Source organism: Camelus bactrianus, chromosome 6 (assembly GCF_048773025.1).
Source record: "Camelus bactrianus isolate YW-2024 breed Bactrian camel chromosome 6, ASM4877302v1, whole genome shotgun sequence".
Classification (NCBI taxonomy): Eukaryota; Metazoa; Chordata; class Mammalia; order Artiodactyla; family Camelidae; genus Camelus; species Camelus bactrianus.
The window spans coordinates 72,997,755-73,018,204 of NC_133544.1; the positions used below are offsets into that span (position 1 = coordinate 72,997,755).

The window sequence follows — 20,450 nt, forward strand, 5'->3', positions numbered from 1 at the left end:
ACCCAGGACCTTGTGTATGCTAAGCATGCACTTTGCCGCTGAGCTATACCCTCCCCCCGTTTTCATATTCTTTTTCATTATAGGTTACTGCAAGATATTGAATATAGTTCCCTGTGTGATACAAATTTGTTGTTTATCTATTTTATATATAGAAGTTAGTATCTGCAAATCTTGAACTCCCAGTTTATCCCTTCCCATCCCCTTTTCCACCGTAAGTTTGTTTTCTATGTCTGTGAATCTGTTTTTATTTTGTAGATAAGATCATCTGTCTTTTTTTTTTTTTTTTAGATTCCACATATACGTGATATCATACGGCATTTTTCTTTCTCTTTCTGGCTTACTTCACTTAGAATGACAATCTCCAGGTCCATCCATGTTGCTGCAAATGGCATTATTTTATTCTTTTTTATGGCTGAGTGGTATTCCATTGTATAAACATACAACAATTTCTTTATCCAGTCATCTGTTGATGGACAGTTAGGTTGTTTCCATGTCTTGGCTATTGTAAACAGTGCTGCTGTGAATATTGGGGTGCATTTGTCTTTTTGAATTACGATTTTCTTCTGATGTGTCATAATCTTTTAAAAAATCTTTATTTCCTTGGCTTAGTCTCCTACACTGATGACTTCCAAATTTATGCCTCTTGCTTTGACCTTTTCTCTGAAATCTAGACTCATATTCAGTTATCTACTCAAGGTCTCTGGTTGAATATCTGGTAGGACTTTAAATTTGACCAGTCCAAAACTGAGCCCTGCCCCAAATCTCCAACTTGGGAGTGAGCAGTCATAGAATAGTCATGCTGTGGTTGCCTTGCTTTGGTTTACTTAATTGTCTATGTGAGTAGCTACAGAACTGGCTCAGAATCAGAAGACAATTAGGTCTTGTATTTTGGCATACTTAGCAGAGATGTGCGGAGATACTCAAGGCCCATGGTGGACATTAAGTGATCTGCTTCTTCCTCTCTGCATTACCTCTCTGATTTCATTTTCTATTATTGTTCTTCTGCATCATTTCTCTTTAGTCCTAATATCTCCTTGCTATCCCTGTATTCCTCAGACACTCTTGGAAAGCTCTCACCTGAGGGCCTTTGCCTGGAATACTCCTCTTCCACATAGGGCTTATTCCCTCAACTCTTCTAAGTCTTACTTAAATGCCACCTTTTCAGTGAGCCCTTAACCACACTATTAAAACATGTAATCCTTCCCAGTACTACTAGTTTTCTTTCCCTGCATATTTTCCTAGCACTTAATCATCATCTTAACATATGTTTTACTTCTTTACTTTTGTCTCTTCCTCCTCCCCCCAGATTAGAATCCTGTATAAGCTTCAGGGAGACAGTGATTTTTATCTATTTTGTTCACTGCTGTATCCTCCAGCACCTAGAAGACTGCCTGACATGTAGTAGGGGAGGCTTTGAGTGTTAAGAACATTTCATAATGTTATTTAAAAAGCAAATGCAGCAATACCTTGAGCTCTTCCTTTCTGACCTGGACCAGGCAGAATGGCTCCTGTAAAGAAGAGAGGCAAGAAGAAGATGGGCCATTCTGCCATCAGCAGGGAAGTGTCCAGAGAATAAATACATCATTACCATTCACAAGTGCATCCATGGAGTGAGTTTCAAGAAGTGTGCCCTTCAGGCACTCAGAGAAATCCAGAAATTTGCCATAAAGGAGATGGGAACTCTAGATGTGTGCATTGACATCACGCTCAACAAAGCTATATGGGCCAAAGGAATAAGAAATGTCCCATACTGAGTTCAAGATTTATAGATACTGACAAGTATATATAGAATAGATAAACAAGTTTATACTGTATAGCACAGGGAAATATATTCAAGATCTTGCAGTAGCTCACGGTGAAAAAGAATATGAAAACAAATATATGTATATTCATGTATGACTGGAAAACTGTGCTGTACACCAGAAATTGACACAACATTATAAACTGAGTATAACTAAAAAAAAAAGTCCAATACCATATCTGAGTGCATTTGTCCAGAAAACGTAATGAAGATGAAGTAACCAAACAAGCTCTATACGTTGGTTACCTATGTACCTGTCATCACTGTAAAGAATCTGCAGTCAGTGTGGATAAGAACTGCTAATTGTCAAGTAAAGTTATAAAACTGCAAAAAAACAAACAAACAAAAAAACCCAAAAAAACTAATGGCAGTTTTGGAACATAAATAGTAATATGCCTAGAATGATAATTCTTAGTTTGGGAGTGCTCAAGGACAGCTTTAACAGTTTTATGAAAGCTATATGAATTGCTTCATTATTAAAAAAAATTAATAGGTCTGAATTGAACTTTCTGAATTGCTAGTAATGTTGAATGTTTTCAATGGTTTTAAAAAATAGTCACTTTCTTCTTTTGTAAATTTTCTGATTTTTCCATTTATTTATCAAGTTATATATTTATAGGTATGTGTGTAATCAGTATATGTATGTGTGTATTTTATTTACATTCCACATTGTTTATCTGAGTTTACAGAACTTTAAAAATTTTATGCAGTCAAACCTGTGTTTTCATTGTGATCTGTTTCTAAACTTAGAAAATTATCCCATCTTCCTCTTTTCTTCCTTCCTGCTCAGAGATTTGATAAGTATCAATTTTGTTTTGTTCTAGCTTCTTCCTAAAAGAATGAAAGGGTATGTGGAGACCATAGAGTTTAGGAAATCATAGGCATATGGTTGGTAACTTAGGTCATGGGAGTGGAAGAGATCATTCAGGAATAGTGTTTAGCTGAAGAGAAGAAAAGAGAGGGGGAACCCTACAGAGGATCAACATGTAGGTAATTTGCAAAAGATGAGAGTTAAGTAAAGGAGACTAAGAAGGAAGTCAGTGGTAGGAGAATAAGGAGAGAGAAACAGAGCCCAGGGTGAAGCAAATTTTAGGAAAAGTAGAGTGCTCAGTGGTATCAAATACCTTAGGATAAAGGCCGAAAACTTAAGGATAAGAACTGAAGAGTGGTTATTGAGTCTGGGCGGTAGGAATTCTTGGTGATCTTTAAAAAGGAGCGTTTTAGAGGAGAGGTGAAAGTTGTACAAGTGCTTACAGTTGTAGACTTTGAGTTTATTAGGGAAAGGATGGAGAGAGAGTGGGTCACAGCTTATGGAATAGGTAGACTTGAGGAAATTTTTTTTTTTAAGAAGGAAAACTTAAACATATTTATAGAATGAGAAGATACAGTTATAGGAAAGGCAGATACTGTGGGAAAAGGAGTTAATTGAAGTTTCTGCAGGAGGTTGGGGGTTCTAGGGTTAAGAGTCTGGGTAGGGATTAGTTTTAGAAAGATGGCATTCTTTTCCTTTAAGATGGATAAGAAGAAGGTAAGAATGAAAATGAAGGAATAGGAGGGATAAGAGAAAATTCAGAGCCTGGACCTGATCACCACTTTTTAGCTATGGAAACTTATAATCAGTAAACAACCTAGGCTTTAGTTTTCTCACTGTAAAAGAATATTAATGCTGCCTGTTTCATAGACTTGGTGTGAGTTAAAAATGAAACAAGTACATGTTAAAATGCTTTAGAAACTTAAAATGCTGTACAAATCTCTAGCCTATTGTTAGTAGTCAAGTGTTACCTATGTACTTTGCTTTGTATAGAGAATATACTTAACTAAATAAAAATGCTCCACATAGGAAGAAGGTACAGAGGATTTTGGTGTTTGGGGGCCATAATGTTTGGTCTCTGAGTCTTTATCTTGTATGTGGAAAGGTTTCTTTACAAGTCAAGAATGTGTTTTAATAAGTACTGCTGCTGACTTTAGCACCTGAAATCATTTAAAACGTTGACGGTAGGAGTAATTAAGGGAGAAATGTGTGGGAAGAAATCTGCTTAGAAACAAAGTGAATTTTCTGTGGTTTAAATTTGGCTTGAGATGGCAGTAATTCTTACATTCTCATGTGTGTCTTCTGCTAGTTCACTTCTTACAACTTTTGAAAAACTAAACTTCAAAGTTTATTTATGAACTCTTAATTATTTGGTGCTTTAGACTGATTTATGCTTAGCTCTTTTCCTTTATATGTGTCCTCATGACAAATAGGTATAGTTTTTGTCAAATATAGGGAGTTTATTTTATGATATTTAGGAAAAAATGCAAAAGGTTTGTATTGTGCTTTTCTTAGCACCCTAGATTCCTTTAGCAGTTTCATTACTTTTTCCTTGCTATCATCAGTCCTGTTTTCTGTTTATGATTTCTGGTGCTGAGGGTGACTGGTGAAAATCATGTAACTGAGCAAATTGTTTCATTACTGATATGTGCTGCTTAGTCTAATTTGGTCTTTGATGTTGTAGTTAATTACCATGAATATTTCATGGAATATTGACTGATTCTCATTCTCCAGATAGAGAAATCCTTGATGTTTCACTTTGTACCTTTATTCATTTATTCATATATATTTGAGAGTCTACTGTGTGATGCCCAGTGTACCATTGTGTAGAATAGTTTAAGAGGGAGACAGCAACAGTGTCAAATACAGTACATTGGTATAAAACAATAAAGACAGGAAAGATGTTCATTTGATTTGGCCATTAGGAAATCATGTTAACCTTAAAAGCAGTTTCAGTAGTGAGTTAAGTGTGGAATCCTCCTTACAGTTGGTGGAAGAGTACATGGCAGGTGATAAAGGAAGAGGGGAAGAAGAGGCTAGAGAGAGGGGAGGAGGAAGGAGTGAGGGAGTGAGAGGGGGAAAGAGAGGGAAGGAAGAGAGGGAGAGTTGCGGGAAAAGAAGAAGGGGAGAGAGGGAAGGAAGGAAGGAGAGGAAGAAAAAAGAGTAACTTCTCTTTGAGAAGGTTTGCTGAGAAGTGGAAGAGACTGGATGGGAGTTGGGAAGGATTTTCTTTTTAGGATAAGACCTGACCTTGTACATGTGATGAGGGGAAAGATGCTGCTAGGGAAGGAGAGGTTGAAGATTCAAGCTGTGGTATGACTGATAGAGCAAGGTGTTGAAGGAAGTAGGAAGAGGGTGGGAGTCACAGTGTGAGTCAAGGATCCAAGTAAACGGCTTTGAATAGGGTGGACATTTCATTTTCTAGAACTGAAATAAAAATAGTTAAGGAGTGGTATAGATATAGGTAAGGTTACAGGTAGGGGTATGGAGGTGGAGGGAGAGCACTTTTGAGAACTTCTGTATCTCTATAAGATGAGAAGCAAGACTGTTGGTTGAAATGGAAAGGTCTGGGCAGGTGGAGGTGGGGCTTGAGTTGAGAAAATGAAAGAGTTGTTGAGGGGCATGAAAGAGAGAGTTTATCACATTTATTTTAAAGGACTATTGTTGGAGACTCTGTAGTGGTATCAGTATTTCTTTGGAGTAGCTCAGTTTCCAGAAACAGTATTGACCTGGAGCTGTGGTTATGTGGTCAGGTTCAGAGATAGGGGTGAAAAACCTGAAGTTGCTAAGAAATTTAGATGTCCAAATGTAGGATCTGGATTGGGAGGAATCAGGATTTGAGGGACAAGAGATTTCTGTAAAGTTATAGAGTAAGGTCAGAGTAAGATTTTTGTGAGCTATCAGAGTAATCAAGGGACAGCAGTTTCAGATGATGGCAACATCCAGAGTAAAGAGCTGAAGAATAGGTGCCCAAAATTGAGTTGAGCTAAAAATCTTTGGAGCTAAAGAGGTCTGTGAATTCTAGTGTACTGTAGTTAGATGGGTAATCTTCATGGACATTGAAATCTACCAGGAGAGAATTTAGTAGAGAAGAACTTGAATGAGGTTCCCAGGTCTTCAGTGAAGGAGGAAGGTATGACTAAGGGATCAGAAGATGATAGTAATGAGAAGAAGATAAATCTTGAAGGTGGGGCCATAAAGGCCGTTAAGGAGGATGATCATGATCTGGACGTTGCAGTAGAAAGGCAAGTGAATGCTCTTTAGGGGTATGGATTACAGTAAAAACAGAGAATTGTGAGAAAATCTTCAGGGGAAAGCCAGGTTTAAGTCAGGGTAAACAAGTAGAAGGAACATTGTTAAAAAAAGATTGAAGAAGCCTGGAATTTAGTAACAAGAGAATGATTATTATCTTGGGCATAACGGAAAAAATTTGGGCAGTGACAGTATGGAAGAAACCAGGGCTGAAGGCATTTGGATGAGGAAGGTAGATCATGGTGGGGATCTTGTTGCCTTTGCATGTTGGAAGTTATTGATTGGGCTCAACTGTGAACTTTGACACAAGTTATTTTGGTAGTGAAACTGGTTTAAAGTCCCAAATAGTATGTGGCTTGATCTCAGAGGTGGTGAAGGCTTTTTATAAAGTTAATGGCAATGGCAACAAAGGGCATATTCTGGGTGAGAGATTGATGTCCTCAGCAGAGGTGAAGTCCCTTGTTAGGTAAAGGCTCCCAGGAGGAAGTGTATGGTCAAGGGCTGGTTGTGCCCAAGGACTCCCCATGATACTTACAGAAGGACTGTATGTCCATGTTGGGGGAGGGGGAATGTGGTGACAAGGATTATTTTAGAATAGAGTGATCATCTGTTTAAAATTAAATGGCTTATGTAAATAAACTAGAAACAAATGAGTAACTATTGTGTTAGGATGTTGAGATGTGGGTTAACTTTTCTGTTATAAAATATGCTAAGATTTTTGTAAAAAACTAAGAGAGAAATGTGAACTATAGATTTTTGGGGAGCTTCTATATGAATTAAACTTGGTTGCAAGTGACAGAAAACCCAACCCAAACTGGCTTAAAAAGAGAATAATTTGTCTTATATTATTGGAAGGTCCAGGGAAACCATGGCTTTTGTAGTTTATATCGTGTCATCAAAACTTAGTCTCTTTTCTGAACTCAGATGTGCTTTCCACTGTTTGTTAATTTGATCTTTATGTTTCATCTGGCAGCAGGATGGCTGAAATAGCTCCAGTTGCTGCCCTTCCTCTTCAAGTGCAGCAGGAAGAACTTCTCATCTAACAACTCTAACAAAAGTCCTGAGCTTGACTGTCATTGACCAGAAGAGCCATGTGTCCATCTTTGATCCAGTTATAGCCAGAGGAATGTCATGTCCTGATTGACTTATGTGTGGGTCACTAGTAGTTATTGATTAGGATCAGAATCTTTCTCACTGCTTTGGACCTCTTTGTGTACAGTGGAATAGTCTTATATGTCTGAATTTTCCTTTGTATCTAGATTGCTTCTGGTATCTGGTATCTGGGTATCTGAGACTTCATCCATTTAGTATTTCCACAGTAAATGCCTTGAGTATTGAGTTTTGTAAAAGGCACAGTTCCAGGTATTTTTGAATTCTAAGTTGAATAAACCTAGTCTTTGCTGTCAGGGAGGTGACTGCTTATATAAGGGTTATTAGGGTATGTTAGGCTTTTTTCTGTCACAAGTAATGAAGAGAGACTTGGGTTTCTTCAAGGAGTGGATGTTCATTGCACAGGTCCTCATGGTAAAAGGGAACCTGGAGTCCCATGGTAATCCAGGATGAGCAGTGTGGACCCAGGCCTCAGGGAGACTGGGATGTAGTTAGGGAACTGGAAAGATCCACTGAAGCTGTGGAGTATATTTTCTTACAGCTTTTTCAGCTGTAAGACAATGGGAATTTGTCATTATTTACTCTGCATTGGGGTTCTTTTTTTTTTAATCTTAATTTTTTTATTACAGTATAGTTGATGTACAATATTATATAAGTTTCAGGTGTATAACATAGTGATTCATAATTTTTAAAGGTTATATTCCACTTATAGTTATTATAAAATATTGGCTGTATTCCCTGTGCTGTACAGTATATCCTTATAGCTTATTTATTTTATAAATTGTAATTTGTACCTCTTAATCTCTACCCTACTTTACCCCTCCCCCCTCACTTTCCCAACTGGTAACCACTAGTTTTTTTTCTATATCTGTGAGTCTGTTTCTTTTTTGTTATATTCACTAGTTTATTTTTTAGATTCCACATGTAAGTGATTATCATACAGTATTCATCTTCCTCTCTCTGACTTGTTTCACTTAGCATAATCCCCTCTAAATCCATTCACATTGTTGCAGATGGCAGAATTTCATTCTATTTTATGGCTGAGTAGTATTCTGGCATGTGTGTGTGTGTGTGTGTGTGTGTGTGTGTGTGTGTGTGTGTACACACACCACATCATCTTTATCCACTCATTCTATATCTTGGCAATTGTATATAATGCAGCTGTGAATGTGGAGGGTGCATGTATTTTTTCAAATTAGATTTTCCAATTTTTTCAGATATATACCCAGGAGTGGAATTGCTGGGTCATATGGTAGTTCTATTTTTAGTTTTTTGAGAAACTTCCATACTGTTTCCCTCTATGGGTCGTAACATTTGCAAATATTTCCTCCCATTCAGTAGGTCATCTTTTCATTCTGTTGATGGTTTCCTTTACTATGCAAAACTTTTAAGTTTAATTAGTTTCATTTATTTTTACTTTTGTTTCCTTGGCTTTAGGAGACAGACCCCCAAAAATTATTGCTATGATTTATGTCAGAGAGTGTGCTGCCTATGTTTTCTTCAAGGAGTTTTATGGTTTCTGGCCTTACATTTAGGTCTTTAATCCATTTTGAGTTTATTTTTGTATATGATGTTAGAAAGTGTTCTAATTTCATTCTTTGACACGTAGCTGTCCAGTTTTCTCCCTCTGCATTGGGGTCTCTTAATGTCTTTTTTTAGTCTTTGGTCATTCCTGTCTCATCCAACTCCTGGTTTTGCTCTCTTCTTTGTATATGGTTTTTCTTACCTTATGGTTTCATCCTCATGTATGGTCCATGCTATCTTACGGCCTCTTCTCCAACAATGTTTTAGTTTCTCTTCTTGCTTCCCAACTACATGAATCTCTCCTACCACTTTCCATTCGGTTGAGAGAGAGTGAGAGAGTGCATTTGTACATCTGAGAAAGAGAATCTGTCTTGTTATTCCTGTTGGGCTAAGCTCCTTAGCAAGCTCTTTCCCTATAGGCTGACAGCTAGACTGTAGGTCTGGTGACTTTTGGGTCAGGTGCATCCCCCTATCTAATAGGCTAGGCCCAAGCACCAGAGTCATATGGTACTTAAATAGAGATTAGGGGAACACTGAATTAGAGGCTACCACACAGTTCTTTATAAGCACAAGGGTCTGTTGGTAAAGCTTGTACCTTGAGAGGGAATTGTGTTGATTCTGTCCAGCATAGTGAGAACTAGATTGGATGCACCAAAAGAGAATTACAAACAAAATTCTTGTGATTTATAAGAAGAAGGCTAATGTTTACCCAGCAAGGGCATCAAGACAGGCTCCATGAGAGCACTAGACTTTTAAGAATGGGGAAGATTTCAGAAGGGGATTAGGGAGAACAATGTTGATGAATTTATGGACTGCAGTGGCAGAGAGAAGATACAGTATGGACAGTGGCAATTGTAAATGCAAAAGGTTCAGGTTAAAAAAAAAAAAAAAGAAAGCGTGAGGCCTATTTAGTCCAGTATATAGCAATAGTGAAAAAGCCAAGTCCAGAGTAATGAAGTCTTTTTCTGCAAAGTTAAAGAGTTTAGATACAACTCAGTGCTCATTGTTTAATTGTCTTGAAGTTCTCACTGACCTTAAAATCACTATAAGAATTTACAAATGAGCAAAGTTTAGTCCAGGGAAGTGAAATAACTTTTTTCTTGGAGTTAGGATGAGATCACTCATCATTTGCATCTTAATTTTGTGACATCACTACTATTTTTTTCTGTATATGTATTTTTTAATTGAAAAAATATGGAATGCTTCATGAATTTACGTGTCATCCTTGCACAGGGGTCATGCTAATCCTCTCTGTATTGTTCCAATTTAGTATGTGTGCTGCCGAAGTGAGCATGACATTACTACTCTTGTTCAACATTTATTTGTAAGACTTTCCTCTGTGATTAAAAAAATTGGGGGGGGATATAATTCACATACCATAAAATTCACCCATTAAAGTATACAATTCACTGGTTTTTAGTATATTCACAGTGTGCACTCATCACCACAGTCAATCTTAGAACATTGTCATCATCCCAGCCAGAAACCTTATATCCATTATCAGTCACTCCCCCATTTCCTCTCATCTCCTCAGCCCTAGGAAACCATCAGTCTACTTTATATCTCTGGATTATACAATATGAGGTCCTTTATGACTGACTTCTTTCACTTACTTTTTCAGGATTCATCCACATTGTAGCCTGTATTGGTTCTTCATTCCTTTTTGTGGCTGAATAATATTCCACTGCATGGATATACCATATTTTGATTACCCATTGTGTATTTGATGGAAATTTGTGGTGTTTTCCATTTTTGGTTGCTATGAATAATGCTGGTATGAACATTCATGTACTTTTTTTTTGTGAAGATATTTTTTCATTTTTCTTAGGTATATACCTAGTAGTAGAATTACAGGATCATAGGGTAATTTCATTTAACCTTTTGAGGAACTGCCAAATGCACCTGTACCATTTTACATTCCCACCAGGAGTATGAAATTTCAATTTCTCCACATCCTTGCCAACATTTATTATCTGTCTTTTTGATTAAAGTCAACTTAGTGTGAATGAAGTACCATCTCATTGTGGTTTTGATTTGCGTTTCCCTAGTCACTAATGACTGTGACCACTTTCCATGTGTTTATATTGGCCATTTGTGTATCTTTGTTGGTGAAATGTCTAGTCAAGTCCTTCGCCCATTTTTGAATTGGCTTATTTGTCTTTTTGTTGTTGAGCTGTAAGAGTTATTTATATATTCTAGTTCTTTTTTTCTGTTTGTCTAATCTGTCTTATCTGTCTATCTCCTGTATCAGATATATGACTTGAAATACCTTCTTCTATTCTGTGGGTTATCGTTTCACTATTAATAGATTCTTTTGATGTACAAAGGTTTTACATTTTAATGGAGTCCAGTTAATTTATTTTTCTTTTGTTGCCTGTGCTTTTGGTGTCACTGCCAAAATCCAAGGTTGTGAAGATTCTTCCAAATGTTTTCTTCTGAAAGTTTTATAATTGTAGCACTTACATTTAGCTCACTGATCTGTTTTGAGTTACTTTTGCATATGGTGTAAGGTAGGAGTCCAATTTAATTCTTTTACATGTGTATATCTTGTTGTCCCAGCACCATTTGTTGATGTTCTGTAATAGTAATGAAGTGTTTCTGCATGCTTTGTGTAATAGGATATTTCTTCATAATTTATAAGTTGGTCTAAGCTCTCATTCAAAATATTATTATACAAAGTGAATATAAAAATTATCATTATTGAAATATTGGAGTTGGAAAGTACCATAGAGATTTTCTTCAACCCCCTTCATTTTATAATTGTAGAAACAAAGACCTGGGAAGTTAATTGATGTCCAGGGTTGTAGTAGCTAATCAGTTAGAGCTAATGCTTTAACTTAGGAGTTGGCAAACTTTTTCTGTAGAGGGCCAGACAGTAATTTCAGGCTTTGTGGGCCAAGGAGCTGATAGGGTATTATGTAGGTACTTCTATAATGTTTGACAAGAGAAAAGAATAATAATTGAGTGTTTTTTGTAATACCTGTCTGCTGATAAGAATGGATTTCTGTTTTTGAAGGATAATATTTTATTTAATTGAAGTTCAAAGTTAGTGTTCCTAAGCGTCAAAATTGATGGCAAATGTTATCTGTTATTGCTGATCTGTTTGAGGTTTTGTGTGTTTCATCTTTGAAAATGTCTTTTACATAGACAGTTATTGCCAAATACTGATACCAGTTCACAAGCCTATGTTTCTAATTGTGCATATTCATTGCTTAGAAGGCACGTATAGAATTCTGTTAGATTTTTTTCTCCTGATACTTGCCATTTAATATTAACTGCAGATTAATTGCTTTCAATCTGAAGCTATATGGAAGCTCCTCAGTTGCACAGGTAAATGGATTTTGAAATAGGGGAGTACCCTTTCATTTGTATCAAGGTCTGAAAAACACTGCTGGAACAGTAGGTGTATTGGAAAATATATCTACTACAAATTTGTATAGGAATGGACATTTCCCCCAACTTTTTAATTTCAGTTTTATTGGGATATATGACATATAGCACTGTATAACTTTTAAGGTGAAAGTATAATAACTTGACTTACATATATGTGAAGTGATTGCTGCAGTAAGTTAACATCCATCATCTCATATAGATACCTAAACAAACAAACAAACAAACAAATAAATAGTTTTTTCTCCTTGTGGTAAGAACTTTTAGGATTTACTCTCTTAGCAGCGCTATACCATACAACGCTGTTAACTATAGTCATCATGTTGTACATTACATCCCCAGTACTTACTTATAACTGGAAATTTGTACCTTTTGACCATCTTCATCCAATCCCCATCCTGGCTTCCCCTCCACCCCACCCCCGATCCCCTGCCTCTGGAAACCACAAATCTGATCCTTTTCTATGAGCTTTTTTTTTTTTTTTTCCAAGATTTCATGTATGTGAGATCATACAGTATTTGTCTTTCTGTATGACTTATTTTATGTAGAATCATGCCCTCAAAGTCCATACCTGTTGTTGCAAATGGCAGGATTTCCTTTTTTTTTTTTTTAAGGTTGAGTAATATTCCATTATATATATATATATCTCACACTTTATCCATTCATCTGTTGGTGGACACTTAGGTTGTTTCCATGATGTCTTAGCTATTATCAATTCTGCTACAATGAACACAGGATGGTGGTGGTCGTGGTGGTGGTGCAGATGTCTCTTTGACATAGTGATTTCATTTACTTCAGATGTATACCCAGAAGTGGAATTGCTGGATCATATGGTAGTTCTGTTTTTAATTATTTGAGGAACCTGCATACTATTTCCATAGTGGCTGTGCCAATTTATAGTCCCATCAATAGTGCACAAGTTTTCCTTTTTCTCTGTGTCTTTGCCAGCATTTGTTATCTCTTGTCTTTTTGATGAAAACATGCATGAGGTGATTATCTCTGGGAATGGACACCTTGAGTATTTGTTTAACTCTTGATGGCATGGGACGTGTATGCAGCTTGACATTACTTGTGACTCAAACTGTGTTAGTTTTCATTGAAATAACATTGCTGCAGTATATATTTTGAATATAATCACTGTTTTGCCTGTTGATTTTAGGTTAAATTCATTGAGAAACATTATTGAGTCTGTAGGAAAAGCTAATTTACAAAGCTATTCACTGTTCAGTAATAGCTGTTTAGGGTAGTTCTTCAGAAAAATTTCAGCTCAAAAAAATTGCAGTAAAAGGAAACCATAAACAAAACGGAAAGACAGCCTATGGAATGGGAGAAAACATTTGGAAATGATGAGACCAAGAAAAGGATTAATTTCCAAAACATACAAACAGCTCCTATACCTCAATAACCAAAAAACAAACAACCCAATCAAAAAATGGGCAGAAGGCCCAAACAGACATTTCTCCAAAGAAGACATACAGATGGTCAACAGGCACATGAAAAGGTGCTCAACGTTGCTAATTATTAGAAACTACAATGAGGTATCACCTCACACCAGTCAGATGGCCATCATCAAAAAATCTACAAATAATAAATGCTGGAGAGTGGAGAAAAAAGAACCCTTGTACACTGTTTATGGGAATGTAAATTGGTGCAGCCACTATGGGGAACAGTATGGAGGTTCCTTAAAAAACTAAACATAGGGTTACCATATGATCCAGCAATCCCACTCCTGGGCATATATCTGGAAAAGATGAAAACTCTCATTTGAAAAGATACATGTACCCTAAGGTTCACAGCAGCTCTATTTACCGTAGCCAAGACATGGAAGCAACCTAAATGTATATCGACAGATGAATAGATAAAGAAGATGTGGTATATATATATGAATATTACTCAGCCATAAACAAGAACAAAATAATGCCATTTGCAACAACATGGATGGACCTAGAGATTATACTAAGTGAAGTAAGTCATACAGAGAAAGAAAAAATATCATATGATGTCACTTATATGTGAAATCTAAAAAAAATGATACAAGTGAACTTATTTACAAAACAGAAATAGGCTCCCAGACATAAACAAACTTATTGTTACCAAAGGGGAAAGAGAGGGGAGGGATAAACTAGGTGTTCAGGATTAACAGATCCACACTACTATATATAAAATAGATAAACAACAAGGACCTATTGTATGACACAGGAAACTATATTCAGTGTCTCATAATAACCTATAATGGAAAAGAATCTGAAAAAGAATCTGTCTATCTATCTATATATCTGTCTGTCTGTCTATCCATCTGAATCACTTTCCTATATATACACCTGAAACTAACACAACATTGTAAATCAACTGTACTTCAAAAAAATTTTTAAAAATTGCAGTAAAACTTTACCACTGCTAAGCCTGCTAACTGCTTAGTGCTAGGGCAAATCAGGATATTCATCTTCTATTTCTGAAAAAAATTCATTAAGTCAAGGATGGTTAAGTCCACAAGAAGGAAGTTAACCATTGACACTACTGGTTGAATAACACTTGATAGATTCAGTTGTTTTCTGCAAGGTATCTTCCCATGAATAATGGAATGAATAACTAGGCTTTAAACATCTTAAATTTTCATCCTAAATTAAACTTTGTAAATTTGTCCAGTTAAATCCTTTTCTGCTCACATATATTTTTACCACCCTCAGTTGTAATGTGTCTTAGCATATTCCACTTCAGGTTGCACTGAATTAGTGTTTTCCCAGATTTTTTGAAAATATTCTTGCTTGTTTTTGTTTCATGTTGATTACTCATACAGGCTAATTATTTAGTCACTTCAAACTTGTAGTACCTTCACAAATAAATTACAATAATGAAGAAATATTGGTAACTCCTACTAACTCATCACAACCAAAGCAAGACCCTCAGAATCATTTGCCTTGATATTATGTGATTGTTTTTTAATTGATGAATAAAATATCTTTATTGATACTGCTACCAGTGTCTTCAACTCCTTGACCTACTGTTCTTGCCCAAAGGCTTATAATCCCAAATAAATTTGTTTTTTCTAGACATATTTCTTTGGCTGCTATAGTTAAACATGATTCAATCAACTCATCATTGATAAGAGGCTTTCCTAGGCTGGCTAACAAATGAGCCACTCAGAAGTTTACTTTGGTTGCACCCTCATTTTTATTTTTGTGAAGAAATTTTCACCTTAAATTTTCTATTTTTTCTGTTTTCCTATGAGTTGGAAATAATATGACGAGTGCTTAATCTGGTAATGCATATTGTGTTCTTTCAGCACAGCTGTAGTGTCATTGCATAATAAACATGCTTTGCCAATCTAATTTGACAAGATTATATACACTCCATTGTATCTTAAAAGTATGACTTTGGAGCCCACTTTTATCTTCTTGTTTTGACTTGAAGGGTAGGCATTGAAAGTAAAAAATAAAACATGGGGATAACTGTAGTACTTGAAAAGCTGTTGTTATAATTGCATTGCTGTAATTCGTAGGGCTCTGAGCAGCAATGCAAAACCATTAGAGTGCCATATATGGTCTCTTATAAATACTGAAGTCTGTCATTGTAAAAGCAGCCATATACAATGTGTAAATAAATAAGTATGGCACTGTTTTAATAAAGCTTTATTTATGGACACTTAAAATTAAATTGTATATAACCTTCATATCATGAAACATTCCTTTTTTGATGTTTTTCCAAACATCTAGAAATATAAGAAACATTCTTAGCCCGTGGGCTGTACAAAAATAGGCAGAGGTCTACACATAGTTTGCCAACTTCTCCCTTAACCTGAAAGAGTAAGTCTACTGGGAGGAAAATCATGCTTGACGAAGGTAGATTTGTGAGGGAAATCATTCTGGATGATGTTTTGACAACCCTTAAGTCATACTTCTGGTTTATGTCAGGATTAATATCATCCTAGAAAAAAAGTTAAAAAAAAAAAGAGAGAGATCAAGAGTTTACGTAGTTTGTTTTTTACTTATTTAAGGGAAGACTTGTACAGTTTTGTGTCTTCTGTGTACTACCTGAAGAACTCTTAGACTTTGGAGTTTCTAATCCTAAGTGTTTTGTTTATGTAAAAAAATATATATGAATATGAACTTTCTTTTCCCTTAAGAAAAATGTGTTTATTAATAAGGCTTATGACCTAGAAAGGAGTAAATCTAGAATAATTTAATAAAAATGCCATGTACTGCTCTTACTTTGATTTGAAATTTTAATCTTGGATGATTTTGTGTAGGATAGGAAATAATAATAAAGTTTTTATTTTTGTAACTTTTGTTTCCACGTCTCAACATGTTGGAGGAAGCTTTGACAGAGATCTATAAAATTGTAAGTATGGGGAATTTATCCTCAGAGACCATTCAGGAAAGCTAGGTATACTCTTACCATAAATATGGTATAAAAATCCTTTATTAGAATTGAGTGGCGGGGAGGGTATAGCTCAGTGGTAGAGTGCTTGCCTAGGAAGCACAAGGTCCTGGGTTCAATCCCCAGTGCCTCCATTTAAAAAATAAATAAGTAAATAAAATCTAACCACCCCCCCGCCAAAGAAAGTATACAGTGCTGTATGTCAATTATATTTCAATTAAACTGGAAGGAGAAAAATGTAAAAAAAAATTAAATTGCTTAAAAAAGAATTGAGTGAAAACCATATAATCCTTCATTCCTTCTTTCATTGTGTATATATGTGGTTGTGATTGTTTCTTTATTGTTAATTTTAAAAAATGGATTTTAAAAATAATTTATTGATGTATAGTTGATATACAGTATTATATAAGTTACAGGTGTACAGTATAGGGGTTTACAATTTTTAAAGGTTATACTCCATTTATAGTTATTTAAAAATATTGGCTATATTCCCTGGGTTGTACAATATATCATTGTAGCTTATTTTATATATAATAGTTTGTACCTCTTAAGCTCCTACCCCTACTTTACCCTCCCCTCTTCCCTCTCCCCACTGGTAATCACTGGTTTGTTCTCTATATCTGTGAGTCTACTTTTTTGTTATATTCACTAGCTTGTTGAATTTTTTTAGATTCCACATACAAGTGATACCATACAGTATTTGACTTTGCCTTACTTGTTTCACTTGGCATCATCCCCTCCAAGTCCATCCATATTGTTGTAAATGGCAAAACTTCATTTTTTATGGCTGAGTTATATTCCATTGTGTGTGTGTCTCTGTGTCTGTGTGTTTGTGTGTCTGTGTCTGTGTGTGTGTGAATTTTTGACAGGCTATTGTAGCTTAACTGTTACAGGTGAATTAAATTAAACAAACCAAGAACATATTCTTAAAAAGATAAGAGCCAATACAAATGTGAGATTATCTTTTGATGAATTTAGCTGTGTAAATGAAAGTGATTTTTGATTATTTTATTGCTTTTTTGGTAATAAACTTAGCATTTATATGCAATTTTCTATTTTTAGAGTAGTTTATGGTGATTTAGAGAAATTCTTGGTTTTTCTTAAAAGACATTTTAAATTAAGTGGGAGAATATAGGAGAATAGGGGAAAACAGCCTTAATATTCAGAATGAACAAAAATACTTAAATTTAGGGCTCAGAGACAATGGTTATAAAGTACTATTTGTCCTGGTTATTGTAGAAAAATAGTTAATTAAATACATGTACATCATTGATACAAAAGACACAATTCCTGCTCTGTAGGTTAACTTAGAGTGGTGATATTTGAAGAATCTTAACGTTTAAATCCATTGTTCTCTGTTATCTAAGAAAGTACAAAGTCTACTTTGAGACTGATTTTTTTCAAAGTTTTGTTTATTTTAAGTAGTTGCTGTAAACATAATGTAATAAATGACTAATATTTTATTTTATTTTAAAATCATTATTATTATTTTTAATGGAGGTACTGGAGATTGAACCCAGGACCTCAAGCATGCTAAGCATGTGCTGTACCACTTGAGCTATACCCTCCCCGTTACAGTGTTTATTTTTAAGTCATCTTTACAATCCCATTAGGTTTGCTTCTCAGGTAAAATAAGTAGTCCTCCCTCCCACCGACCTGTTTTTCCATCTGTCTGATATGCCTGAATCCCAGTTAGATCTGCCTCTCCTTTGACACTATGAGCCACCATATGTCCCACAGTTTTTCTTAAGTATGCTGTGATTGAGTGGGTGGTTCACCCAGTCTGACCTTGACTCTCGATTTCACCGCAGTGTTCTCATATAGCTCTACCAAGGTTCTAGGATCTTTCCACAGTGCAAAAGCTATCATCCTGTTTTCAGTGACTCCCTACCCCCCTCCACCAGCACACACTCAAAGTAGTTTGCTAATCATGTAGCTGTCCTTTAGTCTGGATTGGGGTGTCTCCTGGCTAACATCCCCTTCTTTTCTGCTGTTGCTGGTGAAGAGAGGCTGACTCTTGACTTCTTGGCAGGGTGACTTATACCCCATCACTTATATGTTATTTTTCCTCAGGAGACCAAATCTTAGTTTTCCAGGGAGCCTGCTATATGGCTAGCAGTCATTTTTAAATACCTGCTGCAAATTTTCAGTGGTATACCATGAAATAAGGCCAGTGTAGTACATTTTTCATCTATCTAAATATATTCAAAATAAATGACTATTATTCATTATGAGATATGTTCTTCTTGATTTTTGGCCTTAAACTATCCATTATTTTAAGAAAGAATGGTAATAGTAGGTGGTATACTTGGTAAGATAAAAATTTCATCATTTTATGATGGTCATCTGAATCTTTTTTAGAGAAATTTTACTGGTTTATGATGGCCCAGTATTCTCAGAACTGCTGGGTTGACCATCATAACTCATTCCCATGAGGCAGTGGTGTCCTTCATGTAAAGTAAGCATGGCTTTCGTATGCATTTGCAGACAATTTTTCAGGGTGTTTTTCTGTCATAGGCTTCTTGATTTTGGCCTGATTCCAGCCTTGCAGTTTACTTACTATCTTGCAGTCTCTTCTTTGGCCAGTAGTACTAGTTTTAGTTTTTATATGTTCTCGTGTGTTTTAAAGCCCTGTGCTGCTCTAGGCTTAGTTAGATAAAACTTCTTCCTATTCTTCCTTTTATGTTTTCCTAGATAAGAAGTTTCTTCTACAGAGTCAATACTCCATTGAAAACTTACTGTTTCTGTTTCTTATAAACCTATTCTTTTTTGTTTTGTAATCCTTCTGAAACTAGCTTTCTGAACTAAGAAGTACAGGGTACCATGAGAGCATATAACAGCAAGAACTTACCTGATATTGGGGGGTTAAGGAAAGTTTCTTGAAGAAGTGACATTTAAGCTTAGGTATAAAAAGTGAGTAAGTCAAGTTTGAGGCATGTGGGAAGTTCTTAGGCAACAGGTAAGGAATATGATTGTGCAGCTTTGAGATATGGGGCAGCAAGAGGGAATGGTGTTTCTTCATGAACATTGGTAACATTCCATCACATTTCTATTCTTTTCTATCCTTACTTTTCTTAACAGATATTTTCTAAAACATGCTTTTAATCACATTACTATACTAATTAAGAGACTTCAAAAGAATTTTTGTTATAATTCTTACTTTTTATTAACGTGTAGTTGATTTACAATGTTAGTTTCAGGTGTACAGCAAACTGATTAAGAAACTTTTAAAGCTCTTCATTGGATAGATTATTAGGTCCTTGAGGGTAGTACCCTTGCCACTTTTAATTCCTTAGTCCAAGTTTCAGATACTAGAGTCAATCATACCTTGCCCCTCTACATGAACTGGTTTCAGTTGCAGTACTAAATGGTAGGCAAGGATGGAGTTGTATATAAGTTAGTATTATTCCCTTTTTCCCTCCTGCCTAGCACGCAAGTTTTTGTGAAATTTGGCTAATATATATATATATTTTTTTTGGTAAAAAACAAGCCTCTTTTGTAACCTAGTCTGTATGTAGCTCTTATTCTAAGAATGGTCTTTTTGTATTGAATTAAGATATTGTAAACAAGACTACAACCCTGGAGTTTATGAAGAGTGGTGATGTCGTCTGAAGAATGTGATCATTTTCTCTTTTAGTCATTTGAAGGATGTATGTCTTCAGTAGAAGTTGGAACTGGGAAGGTGGAGTCTGGATAGATTGGGTAAGGAATATGGTTTGTCTTGCTGGTGGATTCTGTTAAGTTCTGCTAACTCTTTGGGGTTCTAGTATAGATATTTGAATAGCACTTGAGGTGCCCGTCTTTCTCCTATCTTCAGCATATTCAAGGCACTTAAATATTTGTTGAATAGGAAAAATGTGCATGTAAATGGGATAGGGTTTGTGTGTTCATAGGGCAATCTTGGATCAAAACTGTGTACTTTCTAGGCCAGATTGTTTATATTCCATGCATTCTCTGTCCACACCTCCCTAATATTTAGTAGAATCTCTTTGAAATTGTAACCAAAGAAAACCAAGGAAAAGATTTTTGTATCAGGCTGGATGAACAAGGTGAGTTTTGATAATTGGAATGAAAATTTTAGTAGAAAAGTGAAACTCCCAAGCATCAATTCAAGCAGTTAGCTTGGCATTTTAAAAACTTGGGTTATATAAGGCTGCTTTTTAAAGGAAGATCTTATATATCCAA

General features: G+C 35.6%; 1 protein-coding gene and 2 non-coding genes across 4 annotated transcripts in view; 2 read left to right on the plus strand and 1 right to left on the minus strand.

Moving 5' to 3' along the window:
* MGA (MAX dimerization protein MGA) overlaps positions 1-20,450 on the plus strand; it is a 142,701-nt gene that overhangs the window by 29,717 nt on the left and 92,534 nt on the right. The gene's annotated exons all lie outside the window — the stretch shown is intronic.
* On the minus strand, positions 9,687-9,791 carry LOC123619733 (U6 spliceosomal RNA). The gene has a single exon (XR_006728399.1). It is a non-coding gene; the product is annotated as a U6 spliceosomal RNA (small nuclear RNA).
* TRNAP-AGG (transfer RNA proline (anticodon AGG)) lies at positions 16,327-16,399 on the plus strand. The gene has a single exon. It is a non-coding gene; the product is annotated as a tRNA-Pro (tRNA).